Genomic DNA, 27,112 nt, shown 5'->3' on the forward strand with positions numbered 1-27,112 from the left:
TCTACGCTGAACTTTCCTCCCATCTCTCTTCTAACCTGCTCTTTGACAATCTACAATCTGGTTTCTGCCCCCATCACTCCACTGAGACAGCCCTGACCAAAATTACTAACGACCTACTTACAGCCAAAGTGAACGGGCAATACTCTATACTCCTCCTTCTAGACCTGCCCTCTGCCTTCGACACAGTTGACCACTGCCTCCTACTACAGATCCTCTCTTCCTTTGGCATCAAAGACCTTGTCCTATCCTGGATCTCCTCATATCTCTCTAACCACACATTCAGCGTCTCCCACTCCCACACTACCTCCTCATCCCACCCTCTCTCTGTTGGAGTCCCCCAAGGCTCTGTTCTAGGACCCCTACTCTTCTCAATCTATACACTTGGCCTGGGGCAACTCATAAAGTCCCACGGATTCCAGTACCATCTTTATGCCGATGACACTCAGATCTACCTCTCTGGCCCAGACGTCACCTCTCTGCTGTCCAGAATCCCGGAGTGTCTATCAGCCATATCCTCCTTCTTCTCCTCCCGCTTCCTCAAACTGAATGTGGACAAATCTGAACTGATCATCTTTCCCCCATTTCACAGATCCTCCTTACCTGACCTATCTATAACAATTGACGACATCATGCTTTCCCCTGTACCGGAGGTCCACTGCCTTGGAGTAACCCTTGACTCTGCCCTGACCTTCAAACCACACATCCAAGCTCTCTCCACCTCCTGCCACCTCCAGCTCAAAAATATTTCCAGAATCCATCCCTTCCTCAACCCTCACTCTACTAAAATGCTTGTGCATGCCCTAATCATCTCCCATCTTGACTACTGCAACATCCTTTTCTGTGGCCTCCCTGCTAACACCCTCGCACCTCTCCAGTCCATCCTTAACTCTGCTGCCCGACTATTTCATCTCTCCCCTCGCTACTCCTCCGCTTCTCCCCTCTGCAAATCTCTTCACTGGCTTCCATTCCCTCAGCATATCCAGCTCAAATTACTAATACTGACCTACAAGGCCATCTATAAACTGTCTCCTCCATATATCTCTGAATTAATCTCCCAATATCTTCCCTCACGTAATCTCCGATCCTCCCAAGACCTCCTTCTCTCCTCCACACTTATTCGCTCCTTACCCAACCACCTCCAAGACTTCTCCCGAATAGCCCCCATCCTCTGGAATTCTTTGCCCCAACACGTCCGGCTATCAACCACACTCGGATCCTTCAGACGGAACCTGAAAACCCATCTCTTCAGGAAAGCCTACAGCCTGCAATGATCCCCTCACCACTACTGGAGCTACCGCCTCACCATCACTTGAGCTGCTGCAACCCTCCAACCTACTGTCTCATTCCCCACCATCCTGTAGAATGTAAGCCCGAAAGGGCAGGATCCTCTCTCCCCTCTATATCAGTCTGTGATTGTTAGTTTGTTTACTGTAAGTGATATCTGTAATTTGTATGTAACACCTTCTCTTGTACAGCACCATGGAATCAATGGCGCTATATAAATAAATATTATTAATAATAATAATAATAATAAGTGATTTTACTAGTTGACTACAAATTAAGTTGAAGCACATTTTCCATTATATTAAAGTATGCTAATGTACTTCAATTTTCTCATTACTCTTACTACTATCAGATGAAATAAAGAAACTGATGAAAGACAGTAGAGAGTATTATCTGCCAAAGCACCATACAAACTGTGCATATGTATAGAGAGTGACACAGTGAACTTCTAATCCCACTTGGTGCTCTTTTCCTACTCCTATTTCTGTTGGAATTATGTCAGACTTGTTGACCGGGCATGACTTTGAATCCTTACATTTATTTTACACATTTACATGTGTCAGAAAAATGGCTCAGAGGCTACATTACCCTAAGGCAAAATTTTCTGTTATATTTACGTCTGAGTTAACAATCTACCTCATTATGTATATCTATATTTTAAAAATACATAATGCACTTTACACAACATTTCCCCACCCCCGCACACGTTCTTTATTCTATCCACTGATATATATATATATATATATATATATATATATATTTATATAGTTCAAAGTGACACCCAACCTATACAGTACAATATGTTCTTATTGAGACAAAAATGCATAATGTAAAGTATAATTTAAAACTAATATGGCTTAGTAGCATTGCTCTTTATATATGACATGAAGGTTCAGCTTCTGGATTTATAAAGGCTTCTTTTCCAGAGTAAAACAGAAAGGACTTCTCTTCTGCTAAACATTCTGTTAATGAACAGTATTTCAAAGTAGTACTCAGCTTGATTCACAGTATGAGAACAGTGGAGGTCAGAAGATGCAGTCAACCTACCTGTCGAGGCAAGCATATTCCTCATACAATGACATGGAATTTAATGGTAGAGAGGTCACCTCTATAAGAAAAAATCACAGCTGCCTGCAAGCTAGTGCCAAATGACAGCCTTTAAAAATATTAATATGAAACTCAAAGAAAATAGGTCCCCTGACTATAAATTGTTAGCGAAAGAATTGACCTTGTTTCTGTCCACTTAAGAGATATTTAATGTACACTGCTTAACCTGTTCAGTTCATGACATATGCCTGTAACAATCCAATGTAACACTGTGGATATTATTTTAACGTCTATTTCAAATTATTGAAAGTCTGCATTCATAGAATATGGGGGGTTGCATTTTTGTGCCGGTTTTGGAGTTTGTTGCTTTATTTTCAAAACTCATCATGAATCAGGCAAGGCATTCTTTTCTGGAACTTATGTCATAAATTTTTCATAACGTTTGTAGGAGTTGAAAATTATGTTACAGGTGTAGCCAAAGGAAATCTAAAAAAATTGAACATTTTGGTAAAAAAAAATTCGAAAAATATGTGAAATATCAGAGTTTTTGTTCAAAGCGCTTAAAATGCAGCATGAAGGAGAAATTAATGTTCAGCTGTTATGCTTAGTTGATTAATTCAGTAAGTGATGTCACTGTGTTAGAAGGGTTGTGCTTTACCGTATTATTGCATTGTACCCCAGTCTCACTCTTATTTGGCAAGGATAAGAAGGCTGTACAGATCGGATCAGGATCGAATTGCAATGCTTGAACTGGCTAGTGGCTCTCCCGACAATTGTGACAGTTAGAGTTGAGCGAAACGGGTCGAAAAAATTCAAAAGTCGCCGACTTTTGGCAAAGTCGGGTTTCATGAAACGAAACCCGACCATAGGATGAGGTCGGCCACGATGTCGGCGACTTAATCGCCAAAGTCGCGTTTCAAAAGTTTGTTTTGCGCTCTTTTTCAGCCAATCAGGATCCACGGACACTGTGGGCAACGTGATGACATAGGCACGGGTCACCACCATCTTTCAGAAGGGCATGCAAGTGATTGGCTTGCTTTGGTGGGCGTCACAGGGGGTATAAAAGGGCGTGCACGCCGACCGCCATCTTACTTCTGCCGATCTTAGTATAGGGAGAGGTTGCTGCTGATTCTGTAGGGAGAGCGTTAGGCAGGGAAGAAGACAAAAAAACTGCTTCTGCTGCTAGCGATTTGGCCTGCACAACACACAAGTCACTGTGTGTGCAGTGCAAGGGGAGGCTATATTGTGGTGTATCAGTGGTGTTGGTTGTTGGGCTGCCTTTTAAGGCTTCTTGACACGCTGGCATTGCTGTTTACCCACTGCTCCGCAAACTGCTTTTTTAAAAGCAATCCAATCTCCCTTATCCTCTCGTCACTTTGGTCACAGGCAGCTGTGCCATCGAGCGTGTCACATAGCGCTCAGATATCAGTGGGCCTCACACCATCCACAAGTGTCCAGTGTCCAAAAGTGTACGCAGAGATTCAAAATCTCCATTATCCTCTCGTCACTTTGGTCACAGGCAGCTGTGCCATCGAGCGTGTCACATAGCGCTCAGATATCAGTGGGCCTCACACCATCCACAAGTGTCCAGTGTCCAAAAGTGTACGCAGAGATTCAAAATCTCCATTATCCTCTCGTCACTTTGGTCACAGGCAGCTGTGCCATCGAGCGTGTCACATAGCGCTCAGATATCAGTGGGCCTCACACCATCCACAAGTGTCCAGTGTCCAAAAGTGTACGCAGAGATTCAAAATCTCCATTATCCTCTCGTCACTTTGGTCACAGGCAGCTGTGCCATCGAGCGTGTCACATAGCACTCAGATATCAGTGGGCCTCACACCATCCACAAGTGTCCAGTGTCCAAAAGTGTATGCAGAGATTCAAAATCTCCATTATCCTCTCGTCACTTTGGTCACTGGCAGCTGTGCCATCGAGCGTGTCACATAGCGCTCAGATATCAGTGGGCCTCACACCATCCACAAGTGTCCAGTGTCCAAAAGTGTACGCAGAGATTCAAAATCTCCATTATCCTCTCGTCACTTTGGTCACAGGCAGCTGTGCCATCGAGCGTGTCACATAGCGCTCAGATATCAGTGGGCCTCACACCATCCACAAGTGTCCAGTGTCCAAAAGTGTACGCAGAGATTCAAAATCTCCATTATCCTCTCGTCACTTTGGTCACAGGCAGCTGTGCCATCGAGCGTGTCACATAGCGCTCAGATATCAGTGGGCCTCACACCATCCACAAGTGTCCAGTGTCCAAAAGTGTACGCAGAGATTCAAAATCTCCATTATCCTCTCGTAACTTTGGTCACAGGCAGCTGTGCCATCGAGCGTGTCACATAGCGCTCAGATATCAGTGGGACTCACACCATCCACAAGTGTCCAGTGTCCAAAAGTGTACGCAGAGATTCAAAATCTCCATTATCCTCTCGTCACTTTGGTCACAGGCAGCTGTGCCATCGAGCGTGTCACATAGCGCTCAGATATCAGTGGGCCTCACACCATCCACAAGTGTCCAGTGTCCAAAAGTGTACGCAGAGATTCAAAATCTCCATTATCCTCTCGTCACTTTGGTCACAGGCAGCTGTGCCATCGAGCGTGTCACATAGCGCTCAGATATCAGTGGGCCTCACACCATCCACAAGTGTCCAGTGTCCAAAAGTGTACGCAGAGATTCAAAATCTCCATTATCCTCTCGTCACTTTGGTCACAGACAGCTGTGCCATCGAGCGTGTCACATAGCGCTCAGATATCAGTGGGCCTCACACAATCCACAAGTGTCCAGTGTCCAAAAGTGTACGCAGAGATTCAAAATCTCCATTATCCTCTCGTCACTTTGGTCACAGGCAGCTGTGCCATCGAGCGTGTCACATAGCGCTCAGATATCAGTGGGCCTCACACAATCCACAAGTGTCCAGTGTCCAAAAGTGTACGCAGAGATTCAAAATCTCCATTATCCTCTCGTCACTTTGGTCACAGGCAGCTGTGCCATCGAGCGTGTCACATAGCGCTCAGATATCAGTGGGCCTCACACCATCCACAAGTGTCCAGTGTCCAAAAGTGTACGCAGAGATTCAAAATCTCCATTATCCTCTCGTCACTTTGGTCACAGGCAGCTGTGCCATCGAGCGTGTCACATAGCGCTCAGATATCAGTGGGCCTCACACCATCCACAAGTGTCCAGTGTCCAAAAGTGTACGCAGAGATTCAAAATCTCCATTATCCTCTCGTCACTTTGGTCACAGGCAGCTGTGCCATCGAGCGTGTCACATAGCGCTCAGATATCAGTGGGCCTCACACCATCCACAAGTGTCCAGTGTAAAAAAGTGTACGCAGAGATTCAAAATCTCCATTATCCTCTCGTCACTTTGGTCACAGGCAGCTGTGCCATCGAGCGTGTCACATAGCGCTCAGATATCAGTGGGCCTCACACCATCCACAAGTGTCCAGTGTCCAAAAGTGTACGCAGAGATTCAAAATCTCCATTATCCTCTCGTCACTTTGGTCACAGGCAGCTGTGCCATCGAGCGTGTCACATAGCGCTCAGATATCAGTGGGCCTCACACCATCCACAAGTGTCCAGTGTCCAAAAGTGTACGCAGAGATTCAAAATCTCCATTATCCTCTCGTCACTTTGGTCACAGGCAGCTGTGCCATCGAGCGTGTCACATAGCGCTCAGATATCAGTGGGCCTCACACCATCCACAAGTGTCCAGTGTCCAAAAGTGTACGCAAAGATTCAAAATCTCCTTTATCCTCTCGTCACTTTGGTCACAGGCATCTGTGCCATCGAGTGTGTCACATAGCGCTCAGATATCAGTGGGCCTCACACAATCCACAAGTGTCCAGTGTCCAAAAGTGTACGCAGAGATTCAAAATCTCCATTATCCTCTCGTCACTTTGGTCACTGGCAGCTGTGCCATAGAGCGTGTCACATAGCGCTCAGATATCAGTGGGCCTCACACAATCCACAAGTGTCCACTGTCCACAAGTGTGTGCAGAAATTCTAAAACTCCCCTGTCCTATAGACACCTTGTACCTTGTTTTACATTACTAAATAGTTTGTTGGATTTTGTCTACATTTCTACCAAAAATGAGGAAGGCTGGTGGAAGAGGCCGTGGAATTGGGCGGGGGTTGGCAGCTGGTAATGATGGTGTTGGTGGTGGATCTGATGGTAGTGGCAAGAGCAAAATAGGACCGAATGCAGGAGGTGCTGACCCTGCGTCATCGTCTGGCTACATAAGGCCTCGAACGCTTAGTTTTCTAGGAGTTGGCAAACCGCTTTTAAAGGCAGAGCATCAGGAAAAAGTTTTGTCTTACATTGCTGACTCAGCCTCCAGCTCTATCGCCTCCTCTTCTTCAGTTGTAAAAAGTAAAAGCACTGAGTCGTCATTGGAGGCTCATGTTCATGAACCACACCTTTCCTTGTGTCCTTCACCCCAACCAAGATTGAAGGATGATGCAGGCCATACTACTGATTACTCCATGGAGCTGTTTTCACATACCATGCCTGGATTATCAAGTGAAATGGTGAATTACCCAGGCCAAGATGAATCTGACATGGAGTGCACTGATGCACAGCCGCTGATGGATGATTCTGCTGGTACATTCACTCAGAGCACTACATTGTCCTTGCAGTGTACAGAGCCAGATTCTGACCCTGATGAGACTCAGGTGCCCCTTCCCGCACACTATACCACCATACACGGTGACACAGAGGAAGGTGCACATGACATAGAAGAGGAGGTGATGGATGACCCAGTTGTTGACCCAGATTGGCATCCATTGGGGGAAGAGGGTGCTGCTTCCAATAGCTCAGATGAGGAGCATCCACAGCAGACATCGACATCGCAACAGCTGTTATCTGGCAGGCCAGGAGCACTCCAAAGACAGGTTCCAAACATCAAAAGAGTTGCTGGACAGCTTGTCCAGAGGGTCAAAAGATCACAGCGTGCTAGGCCGCAAAATGTCTGCCAAAGTAGGAAGAGTGCAGTGTGGCACTTTTTTGAACAAAATCCTCATGATCAGGCCACGGTTATCTGTAAGAAGTGCGCAAAGACCTTTAGCCGAGGGAAAAATCTGAAAAATTTGAATACCAGTTGCATGCTTAGACATTTAACCAGCATGCACTTGCAAGCGTGGACACAACACCAAACCTCAAGTGCCACATGTGCAACTGATCACAACGAAGGTAGTCAGCAACGCTACATTGTTTCCACCACTGTAAGCCCACCGGTTAGCACAGCAGCAAATGTTGAGGTGTCGTTGCAAGGCCACAGCAGTCAGGGAATCCCACTGTTATATCAACGAAAGACTGATTCTAGGCCATCAGAAAGAACACCAACTCCATCACCATCATCAACCCTCTCTCAGTCCGCCCTGTCCACCGCTACTTCCACCATATGCAGCTCTCAAGTCCAGCTCACCCTCCCAGACACTATGAGTAGGTCAAGAAAGTACTCAGTCTCTCATCCGCGTACACTGGGTTTGAACGCCCACATTGCCAAACTAATCTCGTTTGAGATGATGCCCTTTCGGTTGGTGGAAAGCACAGCTTTCCGCGAACTCATGGCCTATGCAGTACCACGCTATGACCTACCCAGTCGCCACTTCTTCTCTCGCAAAGCCATCCCAGCCCTCCACCATCATGTGAAAGACCGCATTGTCCATGCACTCAAGCAGTCAGTGAGCGGAAAGGTGCACCTCACAACTGATGCATGGTTCAGTCGGCATGGCCAGGGCCGTTACGTGTCCATCACTGCGCACTGGGTTAATGTGGTGGATGCAGGGTCCACAGGGGACATCGGTGGTGGGACAGTGCTGCCTAGCCCACGGTATAGGAAACAGTTGGCTGTAGGCGTTCGACCCTCCTCCTCCTCCTCCTCCTCCAGAAGCGAAAGCTCGTCCACAGAGCGCAGTCGTACGATCACTCCATCTGCAGCTGCCACTGTTGCACACGATGTGTCCCCCTATCGAGCAGCTAGTGGAAAGCGTCAGCAGGCTGTGTTGCAGATGATGTGTTTGGGCGACAGACACACCGCCGAGGTGCTGGCCGAGTACTTGAAGCGACAAACTGAGTCATGGCTTGGCAGTGTACATCTTGAGGCAGGCAAGATAGTTAGTGATAACGGCCGTAATTTTGTGGCAGCCATAGCCCTTTCAAAACTCAGCCACATACCTTGCTTGGCTCACACCTTGAACCTGGTGGTGCAGTGCTTCCTCAAAAATTATCCGGAGTTAACAGCCATGCTCCAGAAGGTGCAAAGACTGTGCGCGCACATCCGCCGGTCGCCTGTACACTCCGTTCGTATGCAGAAGCTGCAGCGATTGCTCCACCTTCCTAACCACCGCCTCATTATCGACATTGCAACAAGGTGGAACTCCACCCTGCACATGGTGGAGTGGCTGTGCGAGCAGAGGCAGGCCATAATGCATTTGTGGGAGGATACATGGCCAGGCACTTTGAGAGCAGACATGGAGTTGACAGGCGTGCAGTGGTCGAAGCTGAAAGACCTTTGTAAAGTCCTTCAGTGTTTTGAGGAATGCACACGGCTGGTAAGCGCAGACGACGCCATCCTAAGCATGAGCATCCCACTTATGCGTCTGCTCATGCAAACTTTGACGCACCTTAAGGAGCAGGCGTCTGAAGCCAATGTTGATGAGGAGGAAGAGGAGGAGGGAATCCTTGATGACATTCAGCCATTGTCTGCTCAGGGACCTCTCCTGGACGAGGTGGAGGAAGAAGAGGAGGAGGAGGAGGAGGATGATGGGGATGATTACTTAGGGGAGGAGGATGCATCTCGTGGGGCAAGTGAAAATGTTGGCGTGGCAAGGTCTGGTACAGGGTTTGTGCGTGACTTGAGGGATGTGGATTTGCCAGAAAGTGCTCCTCCACCCAGCACTCGCAGTGCATCATTGACACCGGGAACATTGGCCCACATGTCAGATTATGCCTTGCGGATCCTAAAAAGGGACCCCGCATTGCCAAAATGATGAACGATAACGACTACTGGTTGGCCAGCATCCTGGATCCACGCTATAAAGGCAAATTACAAAACATCATGCCACAGGAGAACCTTGACCTAATATTGGCTAATAAACAAGCAACTCTGGTAAATCGGTTGCTTGAGGCATTCCCAGCACACAGCAGCGGTGATGGTTCTCACAAGAGCCGTACGGGCCGGGGGCAGCTTGGCAGAGGTGTTCGTGGTGCACACAGCAGAAGTGGCGTTGGAGACAGGGGTTTCATGACAATGTTGTGGACTGATTTTTCAAATACCGCTCACACAACTGGTAATACTGCATCGATGGAAAGTGACAGGAGACAGCAGTTGTCAACTATGGTTACAAACTACTTTTCCTCCCATATCGATGTTCTCCCACACAGGTCATTCCCCTTTGACTATTGGGCCGCTAAACTGGACACCTGGCCTGAATTGGCCCAATATGCCTTACAGGAGCTCGCTTGCCCAGCTGCAAGTGTGCTATCGGAAAGAGTCTTCAGTGCAGCTGGATCAATCCTGACAGAAAAAAGGACCCGTCTGTCAACCCAAAATGTGGATGATCTAACCTTCATTAAAATGAACCACGCATGGGTTTCCAAGGATTTTGTCCCACCTTCCCCTGATGACACATAGGGTGACAGAAAAATGGCTTGCTTTGGTCCACCTCTTCCTGGTACTTCACCTATTTCGCCTTCTGCATCAGCTGAATGTCCAACATCAACATATGCAACTTTCTAAAACTCCATAACTGTGCTGCCTCCCCCCCATGGCCGGGGTCACCACCTACCGCACGACACCGTGCGAGTGCCGTTGCCCTGGACAGGTGGGTAGGCCGACTCTTGGGTGCGGGCACTGGCACAGGGTCCCTCAAAGTGCAATCAAGTGTCTCTGACGGTGGTGGTGCACACCCGCCGTCAGACACACCGCTGTACTATGAGGGGCCCAGTGCCAGTACCGACGCCCACGAGTGGGCCCCCCTTGCTTGGCCAGGTCCCCAGCATTTGCAATCTTTACCTCTCCCTGCTCCTCCGCTGTGTAATCTGGGCCGTCAAATCCATACTGTGCCTGACACGTCTGAGCCTGCCTCCTGAGACATATATTTTGAATGTGTACGCTATCCATACATGTTATCCAGGGATACGGTACCCTTTCTAACCTTTGTGCAATGACGTGCAATCCATACTGGGCCTAACACCGTCTGAGCCTGCCTCATGCTGTATAGACATATATTTTGAATGTGTACGCTATCCATACATGTTATCCGGGGATACGGTACCCCTTCTAACCTTTGTGCTATGACGTGCAATCCATACTGGGCCTAACACGTCTGAGCCTGCCTCATGCTGTATAGACATATATTTTGAATGTGTACGCTATCCATACATGTTATCCGGGGATACGGTACCCCTTCTAACCTTTGTGCTATGACGTGCAATCCATACTGGGCCTAACACCGTCTGAGCCTGCCTCATGCTGTATAGACATATATTTTGAATGTGTACACTATCCATACATGTTATCCGGGGATACGGTACCCTTTCTAACCTTTGTGCAATGACGTGCAATCCATATTGGGCCTAACACCGTCTGAGCCTGCCTCATGCTGTATAGACATATATTTTGAATGAGTACGCTATCCATACATGTTATCCGGGGATACGGTACCCCTTCTAACCTTTGTGCAATGACGTGCAATCCATACTGGGCCTAACACCGTCTGAGCCTGCCTCATGCTGTATAGACATATATTTTGAATGTGTACGCTATCCATACATGTTATCCGGGGATACGGTACCCTTTCTAACCTTTGTGCAATGACGTGCAATCCATACTGGGCCTAACACCGTCTGAGCCTGCCTCATGCTGTATAGACATATATTTTGAATGTGTACGCTATCCATACATGTTATCCGGGGATACGGTACCCCTTCTAACCTTTGTGCAATGACGTGCAATCCATACTGGGCCTAACACCGTCTGAGCCTGCCTCATGCTGTATAGACATATATTTTGAATGTGTACGCTATCCATACATGTTATCCGGGGATACGGTACCCTTTCTAACCTTTGTGAGATGACGTGCAATCCATACTGGGCCTAACACCGTCTGAGCCTGCCTCATGCTGTATAGACATATATTTTGAATGTGTACGCTATCCATACATGTTATCCGGGGTTACGGTACCCTTTCTAACCTTTGTGCAATGACGTGAAATCCATACTGGGCCTAACACCGTCTGAGCCTGCCTCATGCTGTATAGACATATATTTTGAATGTGTACGCTATCCATACATGTTATCCGGGGATACGGTACCCCTTCTAACCTTTGTGCAATGACGTGCAATCCATACTGGGCCTAACACCGTCTGAGCCTGCCTCATGCTGTATAGACATATATTTTGAATTTGTACGCTATCCATACATGTTATCCGGGGATACGGTACCCTTTCTAACCTTTGTGCAATGACGTGCAATCCATACTGGGCCTAACACCGTCTGAGCCTGCCTCATGCTGTATAGACATATATTTTGAATGTGTACGCTATCCATACATGTTATCTGGGGATATGGTACCCCTTCTAACCTTTGTGCAATGACGTGCAATCCATACTGGGCCTAACACCGTCTGAGCCTGCCTCATGCTGTATAGACATATATTTTGAATGTGTACGCTATCCATACATGTTATCCGGGGATACGGTACCCTTTCTAACCTTTGTGCAATGACGTGCAATCCATACTGGGCCTAACACCGTCTGAGCCTGCCTCATGCTGTATAGACATATATTTTGAATGTGTACGCTATCCATACATGTTATCCGGGGATACGGTACCCCTTCTAACCTTTGTGCAATGACGTGCAATCCATACTGGGCCTAACACCGTCTGAGCCTGCCTCATGCTGATAAGACATATATTTTGAATGTGTACGCTATCCATACATGTTATCCGGGGATACGGTACCCTTTCTAACCTTTGTGCAATGACGTGCAATCCATACTGGGCCTAACACCGTCTGAGCCTGCCTCATGCTGTATAGACATATATTTTGAATTTGTACGCTATCCATACATGTTATCCGGGGATACGGTACCCTTTCTAACCTTTGTGCAATGACGTGCAATCCATACTGGGCCTAACACCGTCTGAGCCTGCCTCATGCTGTATAGACATATATTTTGAATGTGTACGCTATCCATACATATTATCCGGGGATACGGTACCCTTTCTAACCTTTGTGCAATGACGTGCAATCCATACTGGGCCTAACACCGTCTGAGCCTGCCTCATGCTGTATAGACATATATTTTGAATGTGTACGCTATCCATACATGTTATCCGGGGATACGGTACCCTTTCTAACCTTTGTGCAATGACGTGCAATCCATACTGGGCCTAACACCGTCTGAGCCTGCCTCATGCTGTATAGACATATATTTTGAATGTGTACGCTATCCATACATGTTATCCGGGGATACGGTACCCTTTCTAACCTTTGTGCAATGACGTGCAATCCATACTGGGCCTAACACCGTCTGAGCCTGCCTCATGCTGTATAGACATATATTTTGAATGTGTACGCTATCCATACATGTTATCCGGGGATACGGTACCCTTTCTAACCTTTGTGCAATGACGTGCAATCCATACTGGGCCTAACACCGTCTGAGCCTGCCTCATGCTGTATAGACATATATTTTGAATGTGTACGCTATCCATACATGTTATCCGGGGATACCGTACCCTTTCTAACCTTTGTGCAATGACGTGCAATCCATACTGGGCATAACACCGTCTGAGCCTGCCTCATGCTGTATAGACATATATTTTGAATGTGTACGCTATCCATACATGTTATCCGGGGATACCGTACCCTTTCTAACCTTTGTGCAATGACGTGCAATCCATACTGGGCCTAACACCGTCTGAGCCTGCCTCATGCTGTATAGACATATATTTTGAATGTGAACTCTATCCATACATGTTATCCGGGGATACGGTACCCCTTCTAACCTTTGTGCAATGACGTGAAATCCATACTGGGCCTAACACCGTCTGAGCCTGCCTCATGCTGTATAGACATATATTTTGAATGTGTACGCTATCCATACATGTTATCCGGGGATACGTTACCCTTTCTAACCTTTGTGCAATGACGTGCAATCCATACTGGGCCTAACACCATCTGAGCCTGCCTCATGCTGTATAGACATATATTTTGAATGTGTACGCTATCCATACATGTTATCCGGGGATACGGTACCCTTTCTAACCTTTGTGCAATGACGTGCAATCCATACTGGGCCTAACACCGTCTGAGCCTGCCTCATGCTGTATAGACATATATTTTGAATGTGTACGCTATCCATACATGTTATCCGGGGATACGGTACCCTTTCTAACCTTTGTGCAATGACGTGCAATCCATACTTGGCCTAACACCGTCTGAGCCTGCCTCATGCTGTATAGACATATATTTTGAATGTGTACGCTATCCATACATGTTATCCAGGGATACGGTACCCTTTCTAACCTTTGTGCAATCACATGCAATCCATACTGGGCGTGAGAACGGCTGGCGAGCTGTTAAGCAAGCGACAGCACCTGTCCAGACAAGTACAGGGATTCCCTAGCGAGGAGACTTATTTGATTGTTTTCAATGTTGGGACAGCAATTTTTGGGGAGAACTATACTCTGGAGAATGATAGATGGGTCCACCATACACTGGAACATTCCAAAGGTGGACATCAGACACTGGAGCAGCATTTACAGGGCCCATTATACACTAGAGCATTAGAAATGGGGCCCATTATGTTTGGAGCATTATTTGGGCCCATAAGACAGTGGAGCTTCATCCATGGGGACCAACATATACTGTAGCATTATGTGGAGCTCATCATATACTGTTTCAAACATTATATGGGACCAATGATTTTGTATGGAGAAATAGATGGGCCTCGTCATGAGATGTAAAAAGTGAGGTATTTTTCATTGTACTATACCGCTATTTCTCTGCCGTATCGGAGCATGATGAGTTGTGGTATGTGTTAAAGGGGCGCTCTTTCGCCCAGGGCACATGAAAACCTGCAGCCAGCCCTCCCCCCCACAAATTTAGCCAAATAACCCCCATTTTTCAGTGCGTAACTTGTATTATGAAGTTAATTAAGGTTGTCAAGCTTAAGTAAGAAGAATTGATGCTTTTGGCATTCAAATGGGCACTGTAGGTGTGTTTCCTGTCCTCCTCTCACTGCCGACTTTTATTCCCCATTGACTTACATTGGGTTTCGTGTTTCGGGACGACCCCGACTTTTCCCTATAATCGGACGATCTTGCTCGACCCGACTTTTGGAAAAGTCGGGTTTCACGAAACGAAACGCGACCCTAAAAAACCAAAAGTCGCTCAACTCTACTTCTAACCTTTGTGCAATGACGTGCAATCCATACTGGGCCTAACACCGTCTGAGCCTGCCTCATGCTGTATAGACATATATTTTGAATGTGTACGCTATCCATACATGTTATCCGAGGATACGGTACCCTTTCTAACCTTTGTGCAATGACGTGCAATCCATACTGGGCATAACACCGTCTGAGCCTGCCTCATGCTGTATAGACATATATTTTGAATGTGTACGGTATCCATACATGTTATCCGGGGATACGGTACCCCTTCTAACCTTTGTGCAATGACGTGCAATCCATACTGGGCCTAACACCGTCTGAGCCTGCCTCATGCTGTATAGACATATATTTTGAATGTGTACGCTATCCATACATGTTATCCGGGGATACGGTACCCTTTCTAACCTTTGTGCAATGACGTGCAATCCATACTGGGCCTAACACCGTCTGAGCCTGCCTCATGCTGTATAGACATATATTTTGAATGTGTACGCTATCCATACATGTTATCCGGGGATACGGTACCCATTCTAACCTTTGTGCAATGACGTGCAATCCATACTGGGCCTAACACCGTCTGAGCCTGCCTCATGCTGTATAGACATATATTTTGAATGTGTACGCTATCCATACATGTTATCCGGGGATACGGTACCCTTTCTAACCTTTGTGCAATGACGTGCAATCCATACTGGGCCTAACACCGTCTGAGCCTGCCTCATGCTGTATAGACATATATTTTGAATGTGTACGCTATCCATACATGTTATCCAGGGATACGGTACCCTTTCTAACCTTTGTGCAATGACGTGCAATCCATACTGGGCCTAACACCGTCTGAGCCTGCCTCATGCTGTATAGACATATATTTTGAATGTGTACGCTATCCATACATGTTATCCGGGGATACGGTACCCTTTCTAACCTTTGTGCAATGACGTGCAATCCATACTGGGCCTAACACCGTCTGAGCCTGCCTCATGCTGTATAGACATATATTTTGAATGTGTACGCTATCCATACATGTTATCCGGGGATACGGTACCCTTTCTAACCTTTGTGCAATGACGTGCAATCCATACTGGGCCTAACACCGTCTGAGCCTGCCTCATGCTGTATAGACATATATTTTGAATGTGTACGCTATCCATACATGTTATCCGGGGATACGGTACCCTTTCTAACCTTTGTGCAATGACGTGCAATCCATACTGGGCCTAACACCGTCTGAGCCTGCCTCATGCTGTATATACATATATTTTGAATGTGTACGCTATCCATACATGTTATCCGGGGATACGGTACCCCTTCTAACCTTTGTGCAATGACGTGCAATCCATACTGGGCCTAACACCGTCTGAGCCTGCCTCATGCTGTATAGACATATATTTTGAATGTGTACGCTATCCATACATGTTATCCGGGGATACGGTACCCTTTCTAACCTTTGTGCAATGACGTGCAATCCATACTGGGCCTAACACCGTCTGAGCCTGCCTCATGCTGTATAGACATATATTTTGAATGTGTACGCTATCCATACATGTTATCCGGGGATACGGTACCCTTTCTAACCTTTGTGAAATGACGTGCAATCCATACTGGGCCTAACACCGTCTGAGCCTGCCTCATGCTGTATAGACATATATTTTGAATGTGTACGCTATCCATACATGTTATCCGGGGATACGGTACCCTTTCTAACCTTTGTGCAATGACGTGCAATCCATACTGGGCCTAACACCGTCTGAGCCTGCCTCATGCTGTATAGACATATATTTTGAATGTGTACGCTATCCATACATGTTATCCGGGGATACGGTACCCTTTCTCACCTTTGTGCAATCACGTGCAATCCATACTGGTCGTGAGAACGGCTGGCGAGCTGTTAAGCAAGCTACAGCATCTGTCCAGACAAGTACAGGGATTCCCTAGCGAGGAGACTTATTTGATTGTTTTCAATGTTGGGACAGCAATTTTTGGGGAGCACTATACTCTGGAGAATGATAGATGGGGCCCACCATACACTGGAACATTCCAAAGGTGGACATCAGACACTGGATCAGCATTTACAGGGCCCATTATACACTAGAGCATTAGAAATGGGGCCCATTATGTTTGGAGCATTATTTGGGCCCATAAGACAGTGGAGCTTCATCCATGGGGACCAACATATACTGTAGCATTATGTGGAGCTCATCATATACTGTTTCAAACATTATATGGGACCAATGATTTTGTATGGAGAAATAGATGGGCCTCGTCATGAGATGTAAAAAGTGAGGTATTTTTCATTGTACTATACCGCTATTTCTCTGCCGTATCGGAGCATGATGAGTTGTGGTATGTGTTAAAGGGGCGCTCTTTCGCCCAGGGCACATGAAAACCTGCAGCCAGCCCTCCTCCCCCACAAATTTAGCCAAATAACCCCCATTTTTCAGTGCGTAACTTGTATTATGAAGTTAATTAAGGTTGACAAGCTTAAGTAAGAAGAATTGATGCTTTTGGCATTCAAATGGGCACTGTAGGTGTGTTTCCTGTCCTCCTCTCACTGCCGACTTTTATTCCCCATTGACTTACATTGGGTTTCGTGTTTCGGGACGACCCCGACTTTTCCCTATAATTGGACGATCTTGCTCGACCCGACTTTTGGAAAAGTCGGGTTTCACGAAACGAAACGCGACCCTAAAAAACCAAAAGTCGCTCAACTCTAGTGACAGTGTATATTTCTATGCAGCTGTCATGCTCAGGTCGGAAGAGTCTCTGGCCAGTCCAAGCATTGCATTGTGAGTTGTGATACTCGTCTGCATTGTACTGACATTTGACTCTTCTCTTTAGATTTACACTATTATTTGAAACATTTAGGTGAATATTTTCTTGCATTTTAAAATACAAAAATCCCAAACAAAATTAATTTTAGTATTAGTTAATAGTCAATTAATTAGTATTAATTAATAATTAATTTAATATTTTTTTACTACATTATTAATATTTCAGGACCATGACAGAGGGAAATATTAATATATAGTGTTAGAAATGGTGGTATTAATAATATAAGGGGGACACAAATGGGGCAATCAATAATATAGTGGAGCTACAAAAAATGACGCTATCAAAATATGGAGCCACAAAAGTGGGCATTACTATTATGAGTTAATATTGTGCTGTATAATTTCTCCATTGTACAGTGGAATTATTGGTATACTGGTTTTGAATAGTGGGTTTTGTTCAGTAACTGTATTGTGATAATATTTGTTATTAAGGTAACTGTACATCTGTATTTTTAGACATGTTATTAAGTAAATGATCTAGTTGCTGAGTTTTCTGGTTGCTATTTACATTATATATGTTTTATTATTATTATTATTATTATTATTGACATTATTAATTTTCTTTTTAGAGTGTGCAAACATTTATCTAGCAACGCCGATATAGTCCTCATTAGAGATGAGCGACTTTGCCTTTTTTCGGGTCGAGTCGGGTTTCATGAAACCTGACTTTCACAAAAGTCGGGTCGAACGAAATCAGCCAACTATAGGGAAAAGTCAGAGGTGGACTGAAACACGAAACCCAATGCAGGTCAATGGGGAAGCAAAGTCGGCAGGGAGTGGAGGACAGTAAACACACCTACAGTGCCCATTTCAATGCCAAAAACATCAATTCTTATAAATGAAACTTGTCAACCTTAATTTACTTCCTAATAATAGTTACTCATTGAAAACTGGGGGTTATTTGGCTAAAGTTGTGGGGGGTTGGGCTGGCTCCAGGTTTTTGTGTGCCCTGTGCCAAAGAGTGTCAGTGCGCCCCTTTAACACATACCACAACTCATGATGCTCTGATACGCCACAGAAATATAGGTATAGTACAATGACACATACTTCACTGCTTACATGACATGATTGATCTATTTTAAATTGTACAATAGCTCAAAAACAGGACAGTATATAACTCCATACAGTGTTATGGCCACCACATTGTGTGCCAAACAGAATAATGAGCCTCATATATTTCTCCATAAAGAATAATTAGACACATAAAATGTTCCATACAGTATCTGATGAGCTCCACATAATGCTCCAAATATAATGGGCCCCATTTGTAATGCTCCAGTGTATAATGTGCCACTTAGATGCTGCTCCAGTGTCTGATCTGCCCCATTTACAATGCTCCAGTACATGATGGGCCTCAAGGATTCATGCACGATGCTCCAGTGTATGATGGGCTCCAATAATGCTCCATATATAATGGGCCCCATTTGTAATGCTCCAGTGTATAATGTGCCCCTTAGATGCTGCTCCAGTGTCTGATCTGCCCCATGATGTTATTCTTTAATGCTGTCATCAGATCTGTGATTTGTTCCTCTCTGATAGTCTGGTATGGGGGAGCCACTGCGCATGACAAACTCCGCTTACAAAGGACTTTCAGAACAGCAGAGAGAATTATAGGTTCCCCCCTGCCTAAAATCCAGGATCTTTATGATAAGAGTATTCGATCCCACGCATTGAAAATTTCATCCGATCCCTCTCACCCGGGACACTCCTCATTCCAACTACTCCCTTCAGGACGTCGCTTCAGAGTCCCCAAATGCAGCACCAACCACCACATGAACAGCTTCTATCCACTCTCTGTTCAACAATTAAATCGTCATGTGTAGACTATATACTGTATCTGTCTTGTTAGATGTTACTTGTTGTATCTGTTGTTATATATTATGTTGCCTCTTTGCCACAAAGAATTCATTGTATATATGTAATATGTACTTGGCGATAATAAATTTGATTGATTGATTGATTGATTGATTTACAATGCTCCAGTACATGATGGGCCTCATGGATGATGCTCCAGTGTATCATGGGCGCTAATAATGCACCATATATAATGGGCCCCATTTGTAATGCTCCAGTGTATAATGGGCCCCTTAGATGCTGCTCCAGTGTCTGATCTGCCCCATTTACATTGCTCCAGTACATGATGGGCCTCATGGATTCATGCATGATGCTCCAGTGTATGATGGGCTCCAATGATGCTCCATATATAATGGGCCTCATTTGTAATGCTCCAGTGTATAATGTGCCCCTTAGATGCTGCTCCAGTGTCTGATCTGCCCCATTTACAATGCTCCAGTACATGATGGGCCTCATGGTTGATGCTCCAGTGTATAATGGGCCCTAATAATGCACCATATATAATGGGCCCCATTTGTAATGCTCCAGTGTATAATGGGCCCCTTAGATGCTGCTTCAGTGTCTGATCTGCCCCATTTACAATTATCCAGTACATGATGGGCCTCATGGATGATGCCCAGTGTATCATGGGCCCTAATAATGCTCCATATATAATAGGCCCCATTTGTAATGCTCGAGTGTATAACGGGCCCCTTAGATGCTGCTTCAGTGTCTGATCTGCCCCATTTAAATTGCTCCAGTACATGATGGGCCTCATGGATGATGCTCCAGTGTATGATGGGCTCCAATAATGCTCCATATATAATGGGCCCCATTTGTAATGCTCCAGTGTATAATGGGCCCCTTAGATGCTGCTTCAGTGTCTGATCTGCCCCATTTACAATTATCCAGTACATGATGGGCCTCATGGATGATGCCCAGTGTATCATGGGCCCTAATAATGCTCCATATATAATAGGCCCCATTTGTAATGCTCCAATGTGTAATGGGCCCCTTAGATGCTGCTCCAGTGACTGATCTGCCCCATTTACATTGCTCCAGTACATGATGGACCCTATTTTTAATTAACCCAGGCCATGGTATGTGAAAAGGGCTCCATGGAGTAATCTGAGGTGTGTGCTTCCACATCTTTCACTTTTGGTGTGGGTGAAGAACACAAGGAAGGGGTTGCTCCTGACAGAAGCCTGCAGTTACGATTCTGTGCTTGCATTTTTTTACAACTTGAGGAAAGGAGGCGATAGAGCTGGTGGCTGTTTCAGTAATGTAAGCTACAAACAGTTCCTGATACTCCGGCTTTAAAAGCAGTCTACCTACTCACAGAAAAGGGAGCCTTACAGGCCTTCCAGAGCTACACCATGACGCTGGCTCAACACCTCCTGCCTTAGCTGCTATTGTGTTTTTGGCACTACCAGCAGATGCACCACCACCACCATCAGTATCAGGCGGCCCTCCATGCCCACATCCACATCCTCTTCCACCATACTTCCTCATGTTTTTGAAAATGGACTCGAAATACCAGCAGATATATAGTACTGTATCAGAAGCATACAGCTCAATACAGTCTATGGATAACAGTAAATCTCCGTATATATTTCATGAGGCATACACAGACGCTCACAGGCTCAGTATGGATTACCCAATAGAATAACAAGTTGAAAAAGGGTACAATATCACCAGATACAAGGTATATATAGTATAGTGTAAACATTCTGATTCTCCGTATGCATTTCAGGAGGCAGACACAAACGCACTCAGGCCCAGTATGGATTACACAAGAATATGAAAAGCTGTAAATGGGTTATGTATCACAAGCGTACAGCTGTATACAGTGTTGGGGTAATCTTAAAGTTCCAAATATATTGCCGGAGTAACAGACAGACGTTTACAGGCTCATTATGGATTACACCGGAATCTAAATAGCTAAAAAGGTTACTGTATCAGAAGAGTTCTGATGTATATAGTGTTGGCCAAATTGAAAATATCGGTATATATTTCCGTAGTCACCCTCAGACGCTCACTCAGTTTGGCTTTGACCATAATAAAAAATGTTGCAAAAAAGGTCCTGGATAACAAGATAGCAAGTATATATTTTTTAGGGTACAATTGAAATCTCCATATAAATAGTCCCGTAGTCACTCTCAGACGCTTACACAGTATGGATTTGACCGTAATGCTAAATGTCAAAAAAAGGTACTGTATAACAAGATACAAGCTGTATGGAGTATAGTGTAAAAATTTGTTTCTCTGATTCACTGTATATGTAGAAGGCGTAACCGACACACGCTCACTCACTATGGATGATGTAGGGAAGGTGGACTGACAGACAAACTAGCCTGTAGTGAGAAGCAGAGGTGTAGCACAGTGTAGGTGTGAAACCGCTAAGATAAAGAGAAAGGGTGCAGAGTTTTAGCTTGCCCATTGGAGGGCAGTGGAGAGTGTAGGAGAGGGACTGAATAACTGCCATTGGTCAGAGAAACTGTTAGGTGATGGTGGGCAGAGTTAACAGAACTGGAAGTATAAAAGGCTGAGGGAAGGTTCTGGAAGAGTCAGTCAGCGAAGGGAGCACAGTAAAGAGGAAGTTCTGCTGAGGAAATAGAGACAATGGAAAGGCTCCAGAGAGGACTGACAGTTGAGGCAGTCATGGGGGGTGGCACAGAGGATGGTAGCCGCAGACAAAGACGGCCTTGGGCTATCATACGGATGGTGTGCTCAGACTGGTGCAGCGCTGTGGTGGTTGGGCCTAGGCCAGCCACAGTGGAAGAGCCACAGAGGATGCCACGATTATACTTACAAAGGAAGTGAAGGTACCGGGGCCTGTGTACAAAGAATTGTGAAATGGCTGTGGTGAACTGCTGTTGTCGACAGAAGGATGTGCACTAAAAATGGACCTGTTCAATACAAACTGTCTCAGTTTCGTGTTTGTCTGCGACAAGAAGAGGGTTCCCCCCACAGTTGGTTATCCTACAGATGATACCTTAATACAAATTTTTGAAACAATGTACTGTATCAGCACATACCAGGTGTGTCCAGTCTAGGGTTAAATTTCCGTCTATACTTCCGGAGTCAGACACAGGCACTCACAGGCTCACTATATATTACACCAGAATTAGAAAAGTGGAAAAAGGGAAAGGTATTCATAGCGTACACCAGTATACAGTGTTGTGGTACTTTTAAATCTTCGTATATATTTCAATCTCAGTAAGCCAGTCTAGAATCTCCGCTACTGGAAACTACATGGATACAAGTATAGACGCAAAGTCGAGTGTTAGCAGAAATTTTGGAATTACTCATCGTGGGAAAACCTCCAGGTAGATGTTTCAGAGGTGATGCAGACCCTCAATTACTGTGTCTGTGGAGAAAGCGAAAAAGGTTCTTTGTGAAGAAAGGATTGCTTTATCGCAGTAGCGTGGATCACATCACCGTTACTCATCTCCATCAAATTGTGATCACAGGAAGAGATGTACCCATGGTCCTCACTGCCTATCATGATGAGTCTGGTCATTTTGGTGTTCAAAAGATAGAAGCCACAGGCCATAGGTGATTCTATTGGATTGGCATGAGAGGAGACATTGAAAAATGGTGGCTGGAATGTCACACGTCTGTGACTATCACAACTGTGAATGGTGATCATAAACCACCACTGCATCCACTTGTAAGTTGATGTCCATTTCAAATGGTAGCCATTGATCATCTGAAGGTAGAGGCCAGCAGGTAAGGACATAGCTACATCTTAACCATCATTGATCAATACACCAAATTTCTAGTGGCTGTCCCTGTGAAGGATTTAACTGCGCAGACTACACAGCGGTGAAGCAGGGAGAGGTAAGTATTGCAACGTGCAAGTGCTGTGGCCATGACCAAGCAGGGGGGACATTTGTGGTCGACGGTACTGGCACAGGGCCCCTCATAGTACGATGGTGTGTCTGATGGCGAGTGGGCCCTCCCACCGTCTGAGACACTGTATTGTACTATGTGGGGCCCTGTGCCATTGCCGTCGGCCATAAGTGGGCCCATCCACCTGTTCAGAGCATTGGCACTTGCCTGGGTGCGCCAGGTCTTGACCCCAGCCGTTGGGGGAGGGGAGGGCAGCCCAGTTAGGGAGGTTTAAAAATTGTCATATGTAGATGTATGGCTGGACATTCAGCTGCTGCAAATGGCGTAATTGGGCAAGTCCAAGGAAGAGGAGGAAAAAAACGAGGCACATTTCTGGTAACCTATATGTCACTAGGGGAAGGTGGGACAAAATCCTTTGAAACCCATGCATGGTTTATTTTAATGAAGGCTAGATCATCAACATTTTGGGTCGACAGACAGGTCCTTTTTTCAGTCAGGATTGATCCAGCAGCACTGAAGACTCTTTCAGATAACACACTAGCAGCAGGGCAAGCGAGCTCCTGTAAGGCATATTGTGCCAATTCAGGCCAGGCATCCAGTTTAGAGGCCCAGTAGTCAAAGGGGAATGACCTGTGAGGGAGAACATCGATAAGGGAGGAAAAGTAGTTTGTAACCATAGTTGACAACTGCTGTCTCCTGTCACTTTTAATTGATGCAGTATTAGCAGTCGTGTGAGTGGTACTTGAGAAATCATTCCACAACATGGTCATTAAACCCCTGACTCCAATGCCACTTCTGCCGTGTGCACACGAACACCTTTTCCATTGTGCCCACTATGGCTCGTGGGAGAACCAGCACCGCAGCTGTGTGCTGGGAAAGCCTCAAACAAACGGTTTACCATAGTTACTTGTTTGTTTGCCGCCAATATTATCTCTAGGTTCTCCTGTGGCATGATGTTGTGTAATTTGCCTTTGTAGCATGGATCAAGGATGCTGGCCAGCCAGTAGTCATCATCCCTCATCATTTTGGCAATGCGGGGGTCCCGTTTTAGGATCCGCAAGGCTTAATCACACATGTGGGCCAATGTTCCAGGTGTCAATGATGCACTGCCCATGGTGGGTGGAGGAGCAGTTTCTGGCAAATACGCATCCCTACAGTCACGCACAAACACAGTCCCTGGCCTGGGAGCACCAACATTTTCTCTTGCCCCCTGAGAAACATCCTCCTGCCCAAAATAATCATCCCCCTCATCCTCATCCTCCTCCTCTTCCTCTTCTTCCTCCACCTTGTCCAGGACAGCTCCCTGACCAGACAATGGCTGACTGTCATCAAGACTTCCCTCCTCTTCCTCCTCCGCTGCAGACGCCTGATCCTTAAAGTGCGTCAAACTTTGCATGAGCAGATGGATAAGTGGGATGCTCATGCTTATGATGGCGTCTTCTGGACTTACCAGCCGTGTGCATCCCTCAAAACACTGAAGGGCTTTTCAGAGGTCTTTCAGCTTTGACCACTGCACACCCGACAATTCCATGTCTTCCCTCAAACTGCCTACCCGTGTATCCTCCCACAAATGCATTACAGCCTGCCTCTGTTCGCACAGCCTCTCAACCATGTGCAGAGTGGAGATCCACCTTATTGCAATGTCTATGATTAGGCGGTGCTTGGGGAGGTGGAGCAATCGCTGCAGCTTCTGCATACAACTGGAGTGTACGGCCGAGCGACGGATGTGCGAGCACAGTCTTTGCACCTTATGGAGCAGGAATGTTAACTCCGGATAACTAATAAGGAAGCACTGCACCACCAGGTTCAAAGTGTGAGCCCGACAAGGTATGTGTGTGAGTTTTGCCCGGGCTATGGCTGCCACAAAATTACAGCCGTTATCACTGACTACCTTGCCTGCCTCAAGATGTAGACTGCCCAGCCATGACTCTGTTTGTTGTTGCAAGTAGTCGGCCAGTACCTCCGCGGTGTCTCTGTTGTCACCCAAAGACATCATCTTTAACACAGCCTGCTGATACTTACCACTAGCTGTTCGATAGTGGGACACCTCGTGTGCAACACTGCCAGCTGCAGATGTAGTGCTCATGCGACTGCACTTTGTGGATGAGCTTTCGCTGATAGATGAGGAGGAGGAGCGAAAGCCTACAGCTAACTGTTTCCTATACCGTGGGCTAGGCAGCACTGTTCCACCGCCGCTGTCCCCAGTGGAGCCTGCATCCACTACATTAACCCAGTGCGCAGTGGTGGACACTTAACGGCCCTGGCCATGCCTATTGGTCCATGCATCCGTTGTGAGGTGCACCTTTACGCTCACTGACTGTTTTAGTTCATGGACAATGCAATCTTTCACATGCCGGTGGAGGGTAGGGATGGTTTTTCGAGAAAAGAAGTGCCGACTGGGTAGGTCATAGCATTGGACAGTGTAGGCCATGAGGTTGCGGAAAGCTTCGCTTTCAACCAAACGGTAGGGCATCATCTCTAATAAGATTAGTTTGGCAATGTAGCCGTTCAAACACAGTGTACGCGGATGAGAGGATGAGTACTTTCTTGTCCTACTCAGAGTGTCTGGTAGGGTGAGCTGGATTGGAGAGCTGCATATGGGGGAAGTAGCGGTGGACCGGATGGAGTGAGAAGCGGATGGTGATGGTATTGGTGGTGATGGCCTAGATTCAGTGTTGTGTTGCAAAACCATTGTGATTCCCTGAGTGCTTTGGCCTTGCGACGACACCTCCACATTTAGTGCTGGTGGTGTGCTTAATGGTGGCAGTAGTCTTACAGTGGGGGTAGCGATGGAGCATTGTTGGCTACCTTCAGTCGGAGCAGGTGCACATGTGCTACCTGAGGTTTTGTAGTCCGTCCACGCTTGCAAGTGCATGTTGATTAAATGTCTAAGCATGCAACTGGTATTCAAATTTCTGAGTTGTTTACCTCGGCTAAAGGTCCTTCCACACTTCTTACTGGTAACCTTTGCCTCATCACTAGGATTTTGGACAAAGAAGTGCCACACTGCACTCTTCCTACTATGGTAAACATTTTCTGGCCTCGCACGCTGTGCTAAGTTGACCGTCTGGTCAAGCTGTCCTGCAACTCTTTTAGTTTTTGTTCCACGTTTTAGGACAGCTATGGGCCTGCTAGATAACCGCTGCTGCGATATCCATGCCTGCTTCGGATCCTTCTCCTTATCTGAACTATTGCCAGCGCCACCCTCCTCCCCCAATGGATGCCAATCCGGGTCCAGAACTGAGTTATCCATCACCTCCTCTTCAAAGTCATCTGCACCTTCCTCTTTACCTTCCTCTGTGTCACTGTGTAAGGTGGTATAGTATGTGTGAAGGGGCACCTGAGTTTCATCAGGGTCAGATTCTGGCTCAATAGCCTGCGAGGGCAATGTAGTTCTGTGGGTGAATGTACCAGCAGAATCATCTAGCAGTGCTGTGCATCAGTGCACTCCATGTAAGATTCATCTTGGACTGGGGAATTCAGGATTTGACTGGATAACCCAGGCATGGTATGTGAATAGAGCTCCATAGAGTAATCAGAAGTGTGGGCTGCCACATCCTTAACTTTTGGTGGGGGTGAAGGACACAAGGAAAGGGTTTTTTTATGACCAGAACCCTGCACTGACGACTCCGTGCTTGCAGGTTTCGACCATTCAGAAGAGGAGGCAATAGAGCTGGTGGCTGTTTCGGCAATGTACGCCAAAACCTGTTCCTGATGCTCCGGCTTTAAAAACAGTTTTCCTACTCCAAGAAAAGGCAACCTTACAGGCCTTCTTGGGCCAGAGGATGATGCAGGCTCAACACCTCCTGCCTTAGCTGCTATTGTGCTTTTGCCAGAACCAGCCGATGTA

Source organism: Dendrobates tinctorius, unplaced genomic scaffold (genome assembly GCF_039654945.1).
Source record: "Dendrobates tinctorius isolate UK_male_01 unplaced genomic scaffold, ASM3965494v1 ptg000073l, whole genome shotgun sequence".
Lineage (NCBI taxonomy): Eukaryota > Metazoa > Chordata > Amphibia > Anura > Dendrobatidae > Dendrobates > Dendrobates tinctorius.